Below are 19,018 nucleotides of genomic sequence, written 5' to 3' on the forward strand. Positions count from 1 at the left end.
TAGCAAAAATATTAGTTACTGAGAAAGAAAAAAGCAAAACACGTCATACGGCTCTTAGGAGGAAAAAAAAAATCGGACACATGCATAGCACTAAAATGACACATGAAATACCAAACAGTTTAACGCTTTCAACTTTTCTGGAGGAGAATGGGACCAATTTTTTTATACACAGATGTAAGTGAACTTTAAAACTTTAACAAGTTTAAATGATCAGAGTAAGTACACCAGATTCATCAGGTGTAAAATCTATTTAACAATATATGCTGATTGTATTGTTAAATCTGGTGACAGATTTGCATTAAAGGGAATCTGTCATCATGTTTTTGCTCCCCCATCTGTAGAGACAGAGACCCTGATTCTAGCGATGTGTCACTTACTGAACTGTTTGCTGTCATTTTGATAAAATCAAGATTTTATTTCTCTGCTGCAGATCTGGCAGTTATACAGAGCTCACGAATATGCTGGACTACCTGCAGCATGCCAAGTAGTCCTGTAATGATAATCTCCTGCTGATTAAACAGTGATTTTATCAAAACTACACTAAGCAGCCCAGTAAGTGACATTTTGCTGGAATCAGGATCTCTGCCCGTACATTATGCTGCTCTCAGATTAGGTGGTAAAAACCTGGTGACAGAATCCTTTTAACGATTAAGTGAAGTTCTGGTAAGGCTCTGTCAGATCACAGAGAGGGATACACCTGTCCCCTGTACTCACCTCTGCGAATAAAGAGAAAACAAAAACATAAAGCGGAATACTGAATCTGTAAGAGGGAGCAATGGAGTACAAGATGTATGAAGAGCAAGCAGTCTGTGGAGGAGCATAACAAGCAATCTGAGAAGAAGACTTAAGCGGGCTTTACACGCAACATCGCTAACGAGATGTCGTTGGGGTCACGGAATTCATGACACACATCCGGCCTCATTAGCGACGTCGTTGCGTGTGAAACGCACGAACGACCGTTAACGATCAAAATGACTCACCTAATCGTTGATCGTTGACCAGTCGTTTTAATCCCGATTATCGTTGCTGTTGCAGGACGCTGGTTGTTTGTCGTTCCTCAGGAACGAGGAACATCACCGTACCTGCGGCCACCCACAATGAGGAAAGAAGAAGGTGGGCAAGATGTTTGTCCCGCTCATCTCCGCCCCTCCGCTTCTATTGGGCGGCCGCTTAGTGACATTGCTGTGACGCCGAACGAACTGCACCCATTAGAAAGGAGGCGGTTCGCCGGTCACAGCGACGTTGCTAGGCAGGTAAGTACATGTGACGGATGTAAGCGATGTTGTGAACCACGGGCAGCGATTTGCCCGTGACTCACAACCGATGGGGGCGGGTGCTTTCATCAGCGACATCTCTAGCGATGTCGTTGTGTGTAAAGCCCGCTTTAGGGAGTCGTCTGTGATGGAGATGCAGCATGGGCCAGTCATTGAGAAATGTGAATAATGAAGGCAAAGAAAGCAAAGTATGGTTATTACGGTTGTCGTATACATGTTTTGTGCGCTTTTTAAAATAAATTTAATTTGTTGTTTAAAAATAAAGGAAAGATTTTTATTTTAATTTGTATTTTGTTCTAGGTAATTTTGTTAAATTAGTTTTGAAGACTTAATTGTTTTAGTTGTAGTAGAAGAGTAGTTGACGTGGACTTCAGTATTGCAGTGTAGTAAAAATTTCAATCAACCTTGGAGCCTTCTTATAAGAAATTTCAATCAAAATCTCTGTTTATTGCCCCAATCTAAACTAATTTCTAATATGGCTGTATTAAAAATTCCCTACCCTTCCCTCTCTACAGTAACTACTATTGATTTTTTTTCCCCACTACTTTCCCCCTGATGACGCTTTGTTTGAGAATCCCAGTTCATGCTTGGATACTCAAAATGTCATAAGGGGCAGTGGCTGTGATCACTGTCCTCCCGGAAGCAAAGAGTCATCAGTGATGCTTGTTTCAGCAGCTGGTATAGTCCTTGTGCGCTGTCATTGTGCGATGTGCACAGTGACAGCGCGCTCTGAGTTACCGCCACGGAGGAGATGGAAAAAGAGCAGCATGCACTGATTGTCACAGTATCTGGCGGCATTCATAGACCAGCGCCGGTCCTGCAAGTTACATCACTGCATTAGGCATTGTATAATGGTGATGTTGTATGTGGACTATTGGGGGTTTGTGTGCTGGGGCAGTGCAGTCCAACCTTGAATTGTATACATATGTGTTTGTAGATGTGCATCTGTGTCTGTAATAGTGCACAGCAGCATGAGGATACCGGTGGTTAGCGTTTGTCATCTGTGCCGCTGGAAAAAAATGGACATCTGCACTGAGACATGGTCGGTAAAAAAGTTACAGATGTGTGAACAGTGTCGGACTGGCTACCGGAGAAACCGCCAGTAATACTAGTCCTGGCTGCGGTTACCTGGATTGAACTCTGGAGCTCTCGCCTGAACTCTGGAGTGCACCCTGGACTGAACTCAGGGTTTGCAGGACTGAACTGCAAGCGCCGACTGATTCCCCGGCGTTTGCGGTTCAGTTCATGACAGCTGTGGACAGGCTGGGCTGCACTCCGAAGCTGCGTCACCTGAGCTCCGGATTTCAGCCCGTCCTGTCCGCTGCTGTGACATGAACTGAACCGCAATCGCCGTGAAATAATTCGACGTTTGCGGTTCAGTCCTGCCAACCCTGAGTTCAGTCCAGGCTGCACTCCGGAGTTCAATCCAGGTAACCGCAGCCAGGACTGGTATTACTGGCAGTTCCTCCGGTAGCCAGTCCGATCCTGCGTGTGAATATCACTGTAGGTTATAATGTGTACGTATGGTATCCTTGAAATAAAATGTATGGAGCACGCAACATGGACATCTGAATGAGGCCAAAATGATAAAAATATAAGCACAGTGGTTCTCTGTTTATGGGGTCTTTTGGGATTTGCAAGAAGGATTATGTCATTAAGGCAGGAAAAATAGAAATGCAAAAGTGACAATTGTCAGCAGAACGCAGCATTGATCCAGACAATTCATGACACCGGCAGCCTCATACTTACTGGTGGTGACGTTGCGGCAGCAGCTGATTGAGTCGTTCCCGTAGTAGATCACATACTGTGTACCAGGCACAAAGCTCATGAGGAATGTGTTATTCCAGCTGCCATCAGATGCCTGCATCATAGAACCATTTATATAAGTTATATTCTGCAGGAAGAATCCTCCAGCCAGCCCAGTGATGGTGATCTGAGAGGTGGTCGCCTGGATGACGATTGTTTGGCATTCAGGTATTTCTGTGAGCAAATAAATTTGCCATAGTGAACAATGAAACATTTTTGTTTTAGATACATTGAAGCAAAAAAAAAAAATCAAATATGTTCAACACGATGTGTCCACCCATTACTTTGTTGTTATTTTATGAATAACTCCCTATTTCTCATGATAGAAATGTTATACATTATTGCAAAATGCTAAAATGACAGGCTATAAGCCATGTGACAACCACTGGGTGGCGACATGTAGCCACAATAAGGCCTGATACGTTAGGAATCTGTCAGCAGGTTTTTGCTATGTAATCTAAAGGGTTAACATACAGATTTTAGCCATGTGTCTCTTATCACAGTGTGTTTTTGTTTATCTGCAATGCTAGTTTAAGCTTCCTAGCTTTATCATTAGACTCAGTAGGGCATGAGCCCGTGTGACTCTGCCCTGTTCTATGATTATCATCTTCTGTCTATGGAAATATGCACTGAAAACCTGGTGTGGGTGGCTTGTTAAGCTTTGCTACATACTAAGGCTATGTGGCCACGGGAGATTAAACCTGCGGATTTTCTGGATTTTCCAGATAAATCCGCAGGTTTCAGCATATGCAGACACTCCCCATGTTATCCTATGGGACATGGGAAGTGCTGTGTCCATGCTGCGGATACGTGCAGCTGCAGAATATGCTGCGGATGTCCCGCAGCCGCACGTAATTGAATGTCAATTATTTCTGCGGAATTACCTGCGGAAATCTCGGCTCTCCACTATGGAGATAGAGGCCGGGACTTCCGCAGGTAAGCCGCACAAATGCCTGCAGGTTTACCGCAGCTATTTCGCTGGAATCCCGCAGCTATAAATAGCTTCGGATTCCGGCGAGCAGCTGCGGGAAACCTGCGAATGTACCTGCATATATATCCGCAGGTACAAACTCCCGTGGGCACATGGCCTTAAGGCCGCTTTACACACAAGACATCACTAACGCGATGTCGTTGGGGTCACGGTATTCGTGACGTACATCCAGCCTCGTTAGCGATGTCGTTGCGTGTGACACGTATGTGCGACCGCTAACGAGCAACAATACTCACCTTATCGTTGCTCGTTGACACGCTGTCCAGTTCCCAAATATCGTTGCTGCTATAGGTACGATGTTGTTTGTCGTTCCTGCGGCAGCACACATCGCTATGTGTGACACCGCAGGAACGAAGAACCTCACCTTACCTGCGGCCGCCGGCAATGAGGAAGGAAGGAGGTGGGCGGGATGTTCGTCCTGCTCATCTCCGCCCCTCCGCTTCTATAGGGCGGCCGCTTAGTGACGTTGCTGTGACGCCGATCAAACCGCCCCTTAGAAAGGATGCAGTTCACCGGTCACAGCGACATCTCTAGGCAGGTAAGAAGTGTGACGGGTCCGAGCTATGTTGTGCGCCGCGGACAGCGATTTGCCCGTGACGCACAACCGATGGGGGTGGGTACGCACGCTAGCGAGATCGCAGCGTGTAAAGCGGCCTTTAATCTAAAATCTTTGCATTTATCAGAATGGCTGCAGCCAGTATTCTAAGTGATACATCGTTGGATTCAGGATCTCTTTGCCTACATCATGCTGCTCTCAGATGAGGTAGCAAAAACCTGCTGACAAATTCCCTTTGATATGAAAAATAGAGACCAGCACTCCACAATCTTGAATAGCAGGTTACATGAATTTATTCGATATATTCATAGTACAGGCAGAAATTTAACGCATTTTGGCTAGTGAGCCTTTTTCAAACACCCTTTAGATTCCTTTTAATGAGAGATGTTCAGGGGAAAGATATTTCATTAAGAGGCACATCTTACCACTGGCATGCAATTCTATGCGCCTCGCCAAAAAATGTGACTCCAGTCCAGAACTGGAATAACATTTCTGGCATAAGGAACGCCACAACTTTTCATGAATTAGTCTGGAGGGATTTGTCATGTACCTTCCAACCTCAGCTTAGCCCCTTTTGGCCACATCCATCAAGCATTGCAAATCACAAAAGTTGCACATTTTTATTCAAAATGTTTCCAACTTTTCAAAGCGTTCAATGCCAGAAATCTGATAAAAAAATAGCAAAATTATTTTTATTTTTTTTATTATTAAAGCTGTTACATTAATAACACACATTTTGGGAGATATCCCTCAGCCAAGGTAAAGATGCATTTATTTATAGATAAGATTTCAGCCTATTCTACTAACAGAACAAATTTTTAGAATTCTAGAACAAAGATATGATATTCAATTACTAAAAACTCTGTATCATTAATGATTGTAATGTTGTGTATAAGGAACATTAGGCACTAGGTGACTGGAACATGTGATGTATTGGGGGCAAATAACCAGAGCAGGATTACAGTAGGCAAAGCGGGAAATTATAAGTTGATGTGACAGCTGCCTGGAACCACAGTCTCAGGATGGCTTTTATGGACAGGTTAGAAGAAAGCCGTTCACTAAATAGGATCCCGAGAACCCCAAAACCCTTTAACCCCTATACAGGGATTTGGAATTATTACAGGGTACCGGGGATCGCTACCTGTGGAAGACTGAGTCCAAAAAGAGTAGTCGACAGGCAGGGTCAAAACCAGGAGATACAGAAAAGGGACAAAATCGGCAGACAGGAGCGAAGTCAGGAAATCAGGCAAAGGTCAAAACCGGAGATGGCAGCGATGTACAAAACCGGCAGCCAGGAGAGTAGTCCGAGAGCAGGCAGGGGTCAAAACACAGAAATCAATAGTCAGAACAGAGCGGGAATCAGACACAAGCAGGAATACAAAACTATCTCTGGCAGTGACCAGCAGACAGGAGGGTGAATTAGAAGCGTGTGGTGTCTTCCCATTGCCTGTAGCTGAATGATGGTAATTTCAGCTGGAAGACACATGCCACCTACAGTCAGTCGGTGGTCCTGCAGGTCCCAGGGAAACCCAGCTTAGTGGATGAGCGGAGCCTGCGTCCACCAGAGCCACTGGCACCGACTCCTCTCCTATAACCAGCACAGTTCCTGGCTTGAAAACGGCGTTGCATGGTGACCAAAGAAAAAGTCGCAAGAGCAGACTGTGGTGAGGACGTGACAATTAGGTTACAGTAGCTAAAGTAGGAAATTAACACAAGGGATAGAATGGAGAGTTACTGTAGATAACATTGAGACGTAACCTACAAAGCAAAATGTAACGTAGACATGCAGGAAAAGAAGAACCTGCCGCTTACCATCACAAGAGGACACAACCTGAAAGAAAGGGATACATGACAGTTAGCGAACCGCTATCAGATAACACTTCCTATTAATATACAGTAAGCATCAGACAGGATTGTGAAACCGTTCTATTAGTACAATAAAGGGCAGTACTGCCATTGTATTCTGACTCATCAAAAAAAAATTCAAAGTGGACAATCCCTTTAATTTGATGCTGTCAAAAAAAGAAGCTGCAGGCAACCACAAATTTTCGTTATGAGGAGCACTTGACTTGATGAGTGTGTCAGGTGCAGCTTCTGTACTAGGAATGTGAAAATTAAGAGACAATGACTCAGAATTACCTAGAATACAATTATTGTGATGACAATACCTTCACTTATGATATTAAGTTAGTGTAATATGTACGGTAGTTGTGATGCCCTGGCCTATCAGGTCGTCACAGGATATTGTGCAATCTGCCCTTCTGCACAGTATCCACCCTCCTTGGTTACAGATCCTGGTCCTTTGGTTTTGCTAACAGCTGAGCCAATCAAAACCCTAAGAACACTTTACACTGTACCCACCAGACACACCACTGGGGGGCCTGAAGGGAATAGGGCCACCCACATGGGGGGTTGGTAGGGGAGAGTGAGAAAGTGAGGGAGAAGAGAAGAGAAGTGGGAGTGGAAGGAAGTGACTCTCGGGAGGAGAGGTCACGGAGCAGGGCTCCTTAGTACTAGGTGACAAACGTTGGTCTGGGCCTGGTAGGAACTGGAACCCCGGTCGCAGGCGATAGTGTCAGGGGGCACGGACTGCCAAGGAGGACGGCCGGTGGCCTTGAGCTATCACCGGGCAGGGGCCAGGGAACGACGGGGTACGTTGACTCTAGGCCAGGAAGTAGCTTCACTCGTCCTGGCAATTTACCCGACGTGGGTGAAGACTTCAAGTGTCATCCCCAACCCGCTCCAAAATCGGGGTACTAGCGTACCGATGGGATAGGAGTTTCCCAATACAGTCCAAAGAAATCCTACGCGTGAACCCTGAGAGCAAGCTCACTCCATTAGCCATATGGGTGAGCGGGACCCGAAAAGTTTCAGGCTTGAGGGTCAAAAGAAGAAAACACAGGTGCCAAGGAACGGGTCACAGACTAACCGCAACACGAAGGGCACGGACCCAAGCGTGCTCCCTCCCAGCTGCAGTGGTGCTCAGAGCTCTGGTTTACAAGCTGTCGGTGTGATTATTTCTGGACTGAGTGAGTACCCTGAAAAACCCTTTTTCTACCCCAACGGCACCCCACATCACCATCACCGGGCTCCCGGGGCAAAAAAACCCCTACCCACGGAGGGGTTAAAAACACCTTACTGCCATACCATCGCCACCCGGCCGTCCCCAACAGCAGCGGTGGTACCCTGACTTACCACGCACCGTGAGTGGCGTCACGAACTTTCCTAATCCTGTGTATATATTCCCCCACTCCTTTTTGATTCGAGTGTCCGCGTGGACCCCCCGAGTCCGGAGACCCCTCGAGCCACCGCGGCTCCGGATCCGAGCGGCTCGGCTGCTGCTACGGGGGCAGTACATTTACCTACCTACTTAAAGAATATGTCCACTACTAGACAACCCTTTCTCATTCCATGTTTCCCCAGGGTAAAATCATAAAACCTACACTCACCTCCTGTACCGGCGCCGTTTCAGCAGTGTCGGTACTTACGTTCACGGGGCTCACATGGGGTTGTGACGTCACGAGAGCCCCACATCTAATCAATGCCAGCTTTTGTTTCCCCGCTTTTGGATCAAACGAGCAATCAACTTACGTATCAGAGCTGAGTTTGCATTTATGATGCAGTTATCTCCATGCACAAGTATATATCCCAAAAGAATTAAAGGTACAAGTCCAGCTCTGCTACATTTACGCAATTTAAAAGTTTAGCTGCTTTAATTGAGGGTCTCACCTTGGACAGGAGCAGTGCTGTGGTGAGGAGCAGAAGATGCAGCACAGGAGGAGTCGGAGACCCCATCTCCAGGTCTCCAGGACTTGATCCCACTCAGCCTGCAGTGTCCTCCCAGTACTTGGCTGCTAGAGTGCCTGAGGATATTGTCACCCAACTACTATATACTACTTGGGTGGAGCAAACTTCAGGCCTTACTGGGAGACCTCTGGTCCAAACAGCTGCAGTGCGTAGGGTAATAAAGGTCAGGTGACTATCTTCACTGTATGGGGCCTGTCAACTTGTTGTTGTCATTTCCTCCGGATCCCCTCCCTGTTCACATTCCTGCAGAATTTGGTTTACAAGCCTTTACCTAACATTGATTTACAGATTGCAATCTCTACTACTTTTATCTACTCATTTACCCAGTGCCCTGATGGCTGCCTTGCTACACATTGCAGTCTGTTGTAGGCAATGCATGTGTAGCACCCAGGGATATGGGATACTCGGTTCCGGGCAGTACAGGTTTTAGGGAAGTTACTGTGGTGATCGTTACCCGGTTCCGTGCCCTGGGCCCTTTTTGTAATGGGGGATATTTACAGGGGAGAATAAGATAATGTTCACTTGTGACGCCACTTGTGGCGTTGCGGCTCAGTGTAGGGAACCGCCTCTGCACAATGTCTAAACTGGGGCTGATGGTATTAGCAGCTAGAGTGGTAGACCCTCCACAAGTAGGGTTTTCTCCCAGCGGGTGTTTGGTGCAGTGGGCATCAGAAGAAGGTAGTCCACGCAGGTGATCAGTGTACCTGATTTACTCACTGCTTGTAGATGTTCACTGGTTGTCCAAGGCCGGCTGGTTTCGCCTCCAGGTCCCCTTCGTCCCAGTGCCAGTTTTGTTCTCTGGTACCTTCTTCCCCTGCACATGTCTTTGGTAAGTGGGTCCCCATGGTATTGAACAACTGGGGGTCCCCATTCTGTGGTTTGTCCACTTCTGTCCGCTTGACGGTATCGGGAACCCTTTGGGGTTGGAGTCTCTGGTCCTGTCCCCGGTTCTCCCTTTGCTATTGAGTCTTTGGATTCTTTAGGGTCAGCAAGGTCCTTGATGGTCCCTATGCTGTGCAGGTGTTAACAGGTCGGCCTGGAGCTCTTTCCTGTCCTAGGGTCCTGTACCCCGTCAGTGCGTAATTCCGGGAGTACTCCACCGGCAACCACTTCTCCTGGGTACCAGGTCACCGTTAACCCGAATCAGGTCGTCACTTTGATTCCACCTTCACGCCTCGTCTGTCAACTCGTGTCTCACTACTCTCCACAGTCTGCCCCTCCCCTAGCTGGGTACCATTGTATGGGGGATTGTTGGGGAAAAACTGGGATTACCTGGGTTTTTGTTGGTACCGGCACTGGGGTTCTGGGTCCCTAAGGGGGTAGTCCCTGCATCCTTGTGGGGATGCAGAACCTTGTAGCTCCCTGATGGTTTCAGGGGCGCTACACATGCGCTGCAGTTCTCAGATTTTTTGACTGATGTTCTCGAATGTCTTCATCGATGCCTGAGTTTTTTACATGACCAGGGATTTTAGCGATGGCTCTCTAGTTAGGATGGAATCCCCATTCATGTTTCAAAGATCTCATGAATTTTTATAGCTTTAACAATTATAGGGCCAGATGGCATTCATCCACGAATATTGAGGGAATTGAGCTCCGTAATCGACAGACCGCTGTATCTCATCTTTTTAGACTCACTTGTAACAGGGTTGGTGCCTCAGGATTGGAGGATTGCTGATGTGGTACCGATATTTAAGAAAGGTGAGAGGGTAGATCCAGGCAACTACCGTCCAGTAAGCCTGACATCAGTAGTATGCAAAGTTTTTGAGGGCATTTTAAGGGATGACATGCAAAAATATATTGCAGAAAATAATATGATAACTGACAAACAGCATGGATTCATGAAAGATAAGTCGTGTCTAACCAACCTGTTGGGGTTCTATGAGGGGGTAAGTGCAAACCTGGATATTGGTAATGCAGCTGATGTGATTTATTTGGACTTTGCAAAGGCATTTGATACTGTACCACATAATAGCCTTATACTAAAGCTCCAGAAGCAAGGACTAGGGGACACAATATGCAACTGGGTAAGGAATTGGCTAAAAGATAGGAAACAAAGAGTAGTCATAAAGGGTACATTCTCTAAATGGGCTATAGTCAGCAGTGGGGTGCCGCAGGGATCTGTGCTAGGACCAATTCTTTTTACTCTCTTTATTAATGACCTTGTGGATGGGATTGATAGTACAGTGTCAGTCTTTGCCGATGACACCAAACTATGTAGGATATTAAAAACTGACCTGGATAGTACAATATTACAAAAAGATCTGGATAAGATGTCAGAATGGGCAGATACTTGGCAAATGAGATTTAATGTTGATAAATGTAAAGTAATGCACCTAGGACGGAGTAATCCTATAACTGCGTATACATTAAATGGAAGTAAACTCGGGACTACAGAACAGGAGAAGGACTTGGGTATTGGGTATTCTCATTACAAATAAGCTGAGCAGCAGCACTCAATGTCAGGCAGCAGCTGCTAAAGCAAACAAGATTCTAGGGTGTATAAAAAGAGAGATTAGATCCCGTGATCCCAACGTATTGTTACCCCTCTATAAATCACTTGTAAGGCCACATCTGGAATACGGGATCCAGTTTGGGGCTCCACATTTTAAAAAGGACATTCAGAAGTTAGAGTCAGTTCAAAGGCGGGCAACTAGACTATTACAAGGAATGGAAGGCCGCCCGTATGATGAGGAATGGAGGCCGCCCGTATGATGAGTAATGGAGGCCTCCCATATGATGACAGGTTGAAAAAGTTAGATATGTTTAGCTTAGAAAAAAGACGTCTCAGAGGAGATCTCATTTATATGTATAAATACATGTGTGGTCAATATAAAGGACTGGCCATGACTTATTTCTTCCAAAGACAGTACTAAGGACCAGGGGACACTCACTGCGAGTGGAAGAAAAGCGATTCCGACACCTAAATAGGAAAGGGTTCTTTACAGTTAGAGCAGTCAGACTGTGGAATGCCGACCACAAGAGGTAGTAATGGCAGATACTATAACCGCTTTTAAACAAGGGCTGGATGATTTCCTCAGTACACAAAACATTGTTGGTTATAAATGACTTAGTGACTAAATGTAGAACTGGTGGAGGAAGGTTGAACTAGATGGACCTAGGTCTTTTTTCAACCTAAGTAACTATGTAACTATGTAATAATTTGCATAAGAGACATGATATGTTTAAATGGCACATATGTATCAAATGGACTCTAGTAAATAGTGCATAACTTATATGAAGATGTGAAGCCCCGCAGGTGTTGTGTCGGTGCATTACCTTTAAGGACTCCACGTGGAGGAACAGTCTGGTCACAGGTAGGGAATCTTCTCTTAGGGTTGTCATGACGCCACTCTCGGTATAGGATGGCCGCCACTGCAGATGAAGGGGTGTCTGGGGCTGATGGTGGGTGCAGTCAGTTGTAGTGGCCTCCCGAGAATGAGGCAAGCTCCAGGGCCCTGTGTAGGTGTGTGGCACCACAAGTCGCAGAATGACTTACATGCACAAGCAGAATGTCTTTCAGGGGTTTTACTCACAGATGATGGCAGGGTGAGTAACCCGGGCGTAGCTGGGATGAACCAGGCTGGAATCAGGTATCCTTCTGGCTGGCTGATGAGGGTGACTACCAACTCGCCTTCCTTAGCCCTTTTGTGTTTGTGTTGACCCCGACTTGAAGTCCCTACGGGGGTCACCCAGGGAAGTTGCTGCTGCCTGTTCTCCCCTCGTTTTGGCCCGTTTGCTTGTAGCCTGGACCAGGTCACTCCGGCTGCTTGCCTCCTGTGAACTATGGGCCCTCTCTTTGCTACGTGGCTGCGAACTCTGTGGTGGTATGGTGTTGGCTTTAAGGGCCCCACACCGGCAGGTTTGGCAGAAGAAAGATGAATCTATCTCTGCACTGGGACCTGGTACCTCCCTGGCAGTCCCCTTACTCTGCCACCCCTTTGCTCTCTCTAGCCTTGGGTGGATTTCGGGTGGCACTACCAGGTGACCGATCTCCCCTGTCGGTAGTCATTGCGCGTACGCTGTCAGCTTGTGACAGACTCCAGGGTCTGCTGCATGCGACTGCTCTCCCTGAGCTGCACTCACTAACTGGCTCACTCGTGGGTTCTGCACGTCTGCTCCCTCTGAGCTCCACTTCCAGACTCCTCACTCCTCTACACTCTGCTTCAGACTGCTTGTTCCTCCTTCTTCCTCTTTCCCCACTGTGACTGCCTACGCCACCTAGCAACTAGGCTCTCTACCACACCCCTTGAGTGGACATGGAGGCTACACCATCTCCTGGAAGCTCTCAGGAGTCCTCCCAAAGGTACATGTGTGAGACCTGATTACTATGCGCTTGTGTAGTCACACCTCGGTCAGCCTTCTGGATTACCTGTATTGTACTGCCCCCAGCATGGGTGCAGTACTCAGTGGTACCTGACCAGGTCAGGGGTGCCACATTCCCCCTTAGTTATCACCAGCACGTCCTCGGGCTGCAAGACAACAATTTTAAAATGCATAAAACATGTAAAACATTTTAAAACCACCAGGTACCATACATCACCACCCTCCACCCACAATTCCGTTAACCCACCCAAAACCCTCTCAGGAGGTAGGTCACCGGTCCTTTTAGCAACCAGGTCTGGGCCATCCGCTTCCCCAGACCTTTCCTCCAATCTTCCTCTCCCGTTGGCCACGCCTTCAGCCACTTCTGGCAGGATGTAGAGGCGGCTTTCTTGGTCTGGTAGTTTCAGGGTATACCTGGCCTGGTGGAGCGGCGCCTTCAGCCTCTTCTGGCAGGATGTAGAGGCGGCCTCCACAGTTGGTGCTGACCAGGTACCCTCTTTGTGGTGGAGAGCCAGGCCCCATAAACAGGCGTGCTTCCTGGTCACAGGCGAGCCAGGCCCCTAAACAGGCTGGCTCTGGTGGTTGTACCTCTGGGATAAGCACTGCGAGAGTTTGTGGCTATAGCCAGTTCATAGCCTATGGTCCTTAGATAAAGTGCACAAAGCCTGGTGCAAAGTGGCAATTTCTCACATTAGTTCATGTGGGCACATGCTTGAATTTTTTCTGTAAACGTTGCAGAACTGTAAACTGTAACTTCAACTGTACTTTATTTCTTCACTTTACATGGACTTCTTGGTGACTGCATCACCTTCGCCTCCAGCCTCTCACACCACTGGTCCAGCTCCCAATTCCACCAGGCATCGGAGCCCGGCTCTGGATCGCTGCGTGGGAACGCCATCCTCTCTGCACGATCTGCTTTCAGCAGCAGGCTTGTGGCTTCCTCTCCTTCCCGCCGTCTCTGCACACCTCCGCTCTCATCACTTGCGAGGTCAGGACTGGGCGGTAACTTCTTCTAGCGCGGGCTTCTGTTGTTTTTCAGCGCGCTTTTCATGGTGGCAATATGGCAGCGCTTCCAATTTTTCAAGCGGACCGCCCAGGCACATGGTCACCTGTCTGTACAGGTCTAGTCCTTATCCTGTTCGTGATGCCAGATGTGAAGCCTCGCAGGTGTTGTGTCGGTGCATTACCTTCAGGGACTCCACGTGGAGGAACAGTCTGGTCACAGGTAGGGAATCTTCTCTTAGGGTTGTCGTGACGTCACTCTCGGTATTGCGGTCAGGGTGACCGCCACTGCAGATTAAGGGGTGCCTGGGGCTGATGGTGTGTGCAGTCAGTTGTAGTGGCCTCCCGAGAGTGAGGCAAGCCCCAGGGCCCTGTGTAAGTGTGTGGCACCACAAGTCGCAGAATGACTTACACGCACAAGCAGAATGTCTTTCAGGGGTTTTACTCACAGATGATGGCAGGGTGAGTAACCCGGGCGTAGCTGGGATGAACCAAGCTTGAATCAGGTATCCTTCTGGCTGGCTGATGAGGGTGACTACCAACTCGCCTTCCTTAGCCCTTTTGTGTTTGTGGTGACCCCGACTTGAAGTCCCTACGGGGGTCACCCAGGGAAGTTGCTGCTGCCTGTTCTCCCCTCGTTTTGGTCCGTTTGCTTGTAGCCTGGACCAGGTCACTCCGGCTGCTTGCCTCCTGTGAACTATGGGCCCTCTCTATGCTACGTGGCTGCGGACTCTGTGGTGGTATGGTGTTGGCTTTAAGGGCCCCACACCGGCAGGTTTGGCAGAAGAAAGATGAATCTATCTCTGCACTGGGACCCGTTACCCCTGCGGGCCTGGTACCTCCCTGGCAGTCCCCTTACTCTGCCACCCCTTTGCTCTCTCTAGCCTTGGGTGGATTTCGGGTGGCACTACCAGGTGACCGATCTCCCCTGTCGGTAGTCACTGCGCGTACGCTGTCAGCTTGTGACAGACTCCAGGGTCTGCTGCATGCGACTGCTCTCCCTGAGCTGCACTCACTAACTGGCTCACTCGTGGGTTCTGCACGTCTGCTCCCTCTGAGCTCCACTTCCAGACTCCTCACTCCTCTACACTCTGCTTCAGACTGCTTGTTCCTCCTTCTTCCTCTTTCCCCACTGTCCTGCCTACATCACCTAGCAACCAGGCTCTCTACCACACCCCTTGAGTGGACATGGAGGCTACACCCTCTCCTGGAAGTTCTCAGGAGTCCTCCCAAAGGTACATGTGTGAGACCTGATTACTATGCGCCTGTGTAGTCACACCTCGGTCAGCCTTCTGGATTACCTGTATTGTACTGCCCCCAGCATGGGTGCAGTACTCAGTGGTGCCTGACCAGGTCAGGGGCGCCACAGAGACACTTGACATAATGACACTGACACTTGGGGTACAGGAAAATGACACTGACACTTGGGCTACATGACCATTGAGGAAGGATTCTCCAGTCGTGCTGTATGTGTGTTACCCACCAATACCATCTGTAAATAATACACGAACTGCATGTGACTTGGTTTAAAATTGGCCACAGCAGCCTTTATTACCTATTATTTACATACTAACACAAGGGGGCGCCGTCCAACGGGCGACCCCAACAAATAACAATAGGTAACACAGTAACCAATACAGTAAATATAGAACCCTGAGTAGGCCCAGTCCAGGAACCACTTCTCACCCCAGTATCCCTGGCCGCAACACACCGACCTAGAGATGAGGTATTAATCACCTACGGATTAATACCCCCCAACTTTGCAGAACCCCGTGCCTGCAACATCCCGGAACCTGGAGCCACCATACCAAGATGGTGTCTCTCTGTCCAGTTACCATTGCCTTCAACCACCTCTGGACCAGACCTACCCCCCGCTGCTGTGACAAAGAAACAACCCAGACAAAATTCCCCTCGGTATTAAACACAAGGGAGGGTGGGCGGGGATCGTTCCATATCCGGAAGTCAAGAGAGAGGGGGTAAGTCAAGGTCCATTACTTACACTCCTCAACTGTCCCACCTCTTCCTCCAGGGAGCTCCTCCTACCCACCAATCCCTTTATTCTGCCTTATAAACAAACCATTCCTGTTTCCATTAACCCCATCACTCCTTCCCTTCCCTCTAGTCATGTCGCCCCTCCACCTTATGGGTTCCATGGCTTTCTGGACAATCACAGTGATACTTGGGGTACCGAACAATGACACTGACAATTGGAGTGCAGGATAATGACACAATCTGGGGGTACAGGATAATGACACATTCTTGGGATTCAGGATAATGACACTGAGGGGCACTTTGCACACTACGACATCGCAAGCCGATGCTGAGCGCGATAGTCCCCGCCCCCGTCGCAGCTGCGATATCATGGTGATAGCTGCCGTAGTGAACATTATCGCTACGGCAGCTTTACATGCACTCACCTGCCCTGCGACGTCGCTCTGGCCGGCGAACCGCTCCTTATTAAGGGGGTGGGTCGTGCGGCGTCATAGCGACGTCACACGGCAGGCGGCCAGTAGAAGCGGAGGGGCGGAAATGAGCGGGACGTAAACATCCCACCCACCTCCTTCCTTCCGCATAGCCTGCGTGAGACGCAGGTAAGGAGATGTTCCTCGCTCCTGCGGCTTCACACACAGCGATGTGTGCTGCCGCAGGAACGAGGAACAACATCGTAATATCGGTCCTTCCGAAATTATTGAAATGACCGATGCTACACCGATGATACGATTTGGACGTTTTTGCGCTCGTTAATCGTATCAAAAAGGATTTACACACTACGATATCGACTGCAACGCTGGATGTGCGTCACTTTCAATTTGACCCCACCGACATCGCAGCTGCGATGTCGTAGTGTGCAAAGTGCCCCTGAACTCAGGGTACAGGATAATGACACTGACTCTGGGGGTACAGGATAATGACAGTGATACTTTGGGTACAGAAAAGTGATAGGTGAATTGAGCAAGTGTCCAGCTAGTTGTCTTGCCTTGTTCATTTTTTATAAGCAGCGTCTAACAGCCGTTTACTATGCCTTCAACTGAGCAAAGGTCACATTTCCAGCTGGATTTTCTAGTTCTTTTATTATGATGTTTTATACGAGCGTTATGTTGCCATATAGTAATCACTGATTTACAACAACATTCAAAGGCAACCTCTCTGACGAAAAATGCCCAATATCAGATTGCTGCATGACTTCATTTGTTTTGGGAAGAGGAGCCACGAATCTGTCCCCTAGTTGGAGAGGTGAGATAGAAAAAGGACCAGGCCTTTCAGATTTCATTATGCCCAATTCATTGTTTCCCTGTCTGGTGCCTGACATTACAATGTGAATAATCTATCATTAAAGTTAAAGGGGCTGGTGCTGGTCAAGGAACCAATCTGGGGAGGCAGAGGCTAGTTAAACGCAACACTTAATTCGAATTAAATTGGGAATCCAGTAACAGAAGATATAAAAGGTATCAACGGATTTACATTTCAAAGACCTTCACACTCATATATTCAATTTATATGTCGTTTTGATCTTGCTGGCAAATTCCCTTTTAAAGCTAAGTACAGATTTCCATTTGTTTTCTTTGCTTTCTAAATGCAAAATTAAGGTGTTATCCAGTATTTTTGATAACTCTTCACTCACTTTAAGTGACTACAGCCTTCTGAATCCAGACATCATCTAGTGTGCACACCGTCATTATGCATTGATATTGCTGCTGAAAGCAGGCAGTCACATGATTGTAAGTGTGCAATTTACATGCATGGGGTCATGTGCTGACTAGACTTTCTCAACTTCTCTCAATCACTTGTATTGAGAGAAGCTAGGCACGTCTAGTAGGAATGTGGCGGTAAATATGCAGGTGATATACTTGTACCCACATGACTGCCTGCTCTTTTTTTATCATTCCCTTTAGGCAACTTTTCTAAATTGTTTTTACTAACATTCACACATACTCTGCAGCAACAAAATGTTTGTGGGTGAAAATCCTTCTAGCTAACTGCTCTGCTGAAAATTGACAAAATGGATGAGTGGTTCAGACGTAACGGGGGAGAGATCGCGTGTATGTCCCGCTATCACCAAAAAATCAGCTGTTGAGCATTTCATGTCTTTATTCTTTTATTTCGGTCAACGCGTTTCAGAGAACTCAGTCTCCTTCATCAGGACATCAAGGAAGAATCAAAAAGCTGTTTGATTTTTTCCTTGATGTCCTGATGAAGGAGACTGAGTTCTCTAAAATGAGCCGGCCTGAATTAAAGAATAAAGAGTTGAAATGATCAACATCTGATATTCTGGTGATAGCGCGGCATGCACCTGATCTCTCCCCCGTTACGTCTGAATTAGCATTCCGAGGCTGCGGCTGTTGCCATCTTTAATGTGCGTTTAGAAGTTCTGACTAGCACAATCCTAATAGGTGAGTGAAATTACCTTGGCCAATCTGTTACCTTTCCTGGTAAGACCCTATTCTGTGCTTCTATCCACAGTTTTTCCACGTAAAATGTATGAGAGGGATAAGAGAGCTCAGACAGATTTCTCTCAATGTAAGGCCCCGCTCACACATCCAAGTTTAGTGTGTTCCGTCTTTTTTTGGGGGGGATAGAATATATAATTATTGTAGCGAATTGACCGATGTTACACTAAAAAAAAGTAGAGGTATTTACGAATTTGATCTAAACTCGCCCATATCAATGAATGGGTTTATATTGTAACAGAAAACAGACAATGTATGCCAATCATTTCACATCCATGTGCTGATCATTAAAAAGGATGGATGTGTGAATTCAGCCTTCGTGTATGAGCACAGATGCCTTTTTCAGACAGACCGACTGGAAGCCGCCTGAGAAAGTGCTTAGTAAAATTAAAAAGAATGAACTTATGCACAGCAATGTTAAAACAAAGTGTTGTGCATATGTTTAGTATTTGTTAGCTTTTTAACTGCTTCGGGTTCAAAAACCGTGAAGCAACCAAAAAAAGGGACCAGTCCATTTTTCTGATGGCTTCTATTTGGAAACTCTACACTACTTTATATATACTATAGTAGTTAACAAAAAAAAGACGACAGTGTGAAATATGCCACAAAAACCAGAAGTATAAAAAAAAAGACTCCAAAGAAGACACTTAAAGGGGTTGTTTATTACTTTTATATTGGTGAAAGGAAAGTTTATCAATGTCAGATCAGCCGAAGTCCGACTCCCCGCACCCCTACCGATCAGCTGCTCCCAGTACCTGTGGCGGCAGCTGGAAATGCTCAGTTCCGGAGCTGCTCTGCCTTCTCATAGTGG

Source organism: Anomaloglossus baeobatrachus, chromosome 10 (assembly GCF_048569485.1).
Source record: "Anomaloglossus baeobatrachus isolate aAnoBae1 chromosome 10, aAnoBae1.hap1, whole genome shotgun sequence".
Lineage (NCBI taxonomy): Eukaryota > Metazoa > Chordata > Amphibia > Anura > Aromobatidae > Anomaloglossus > Anomaloglossus baeobatrachus.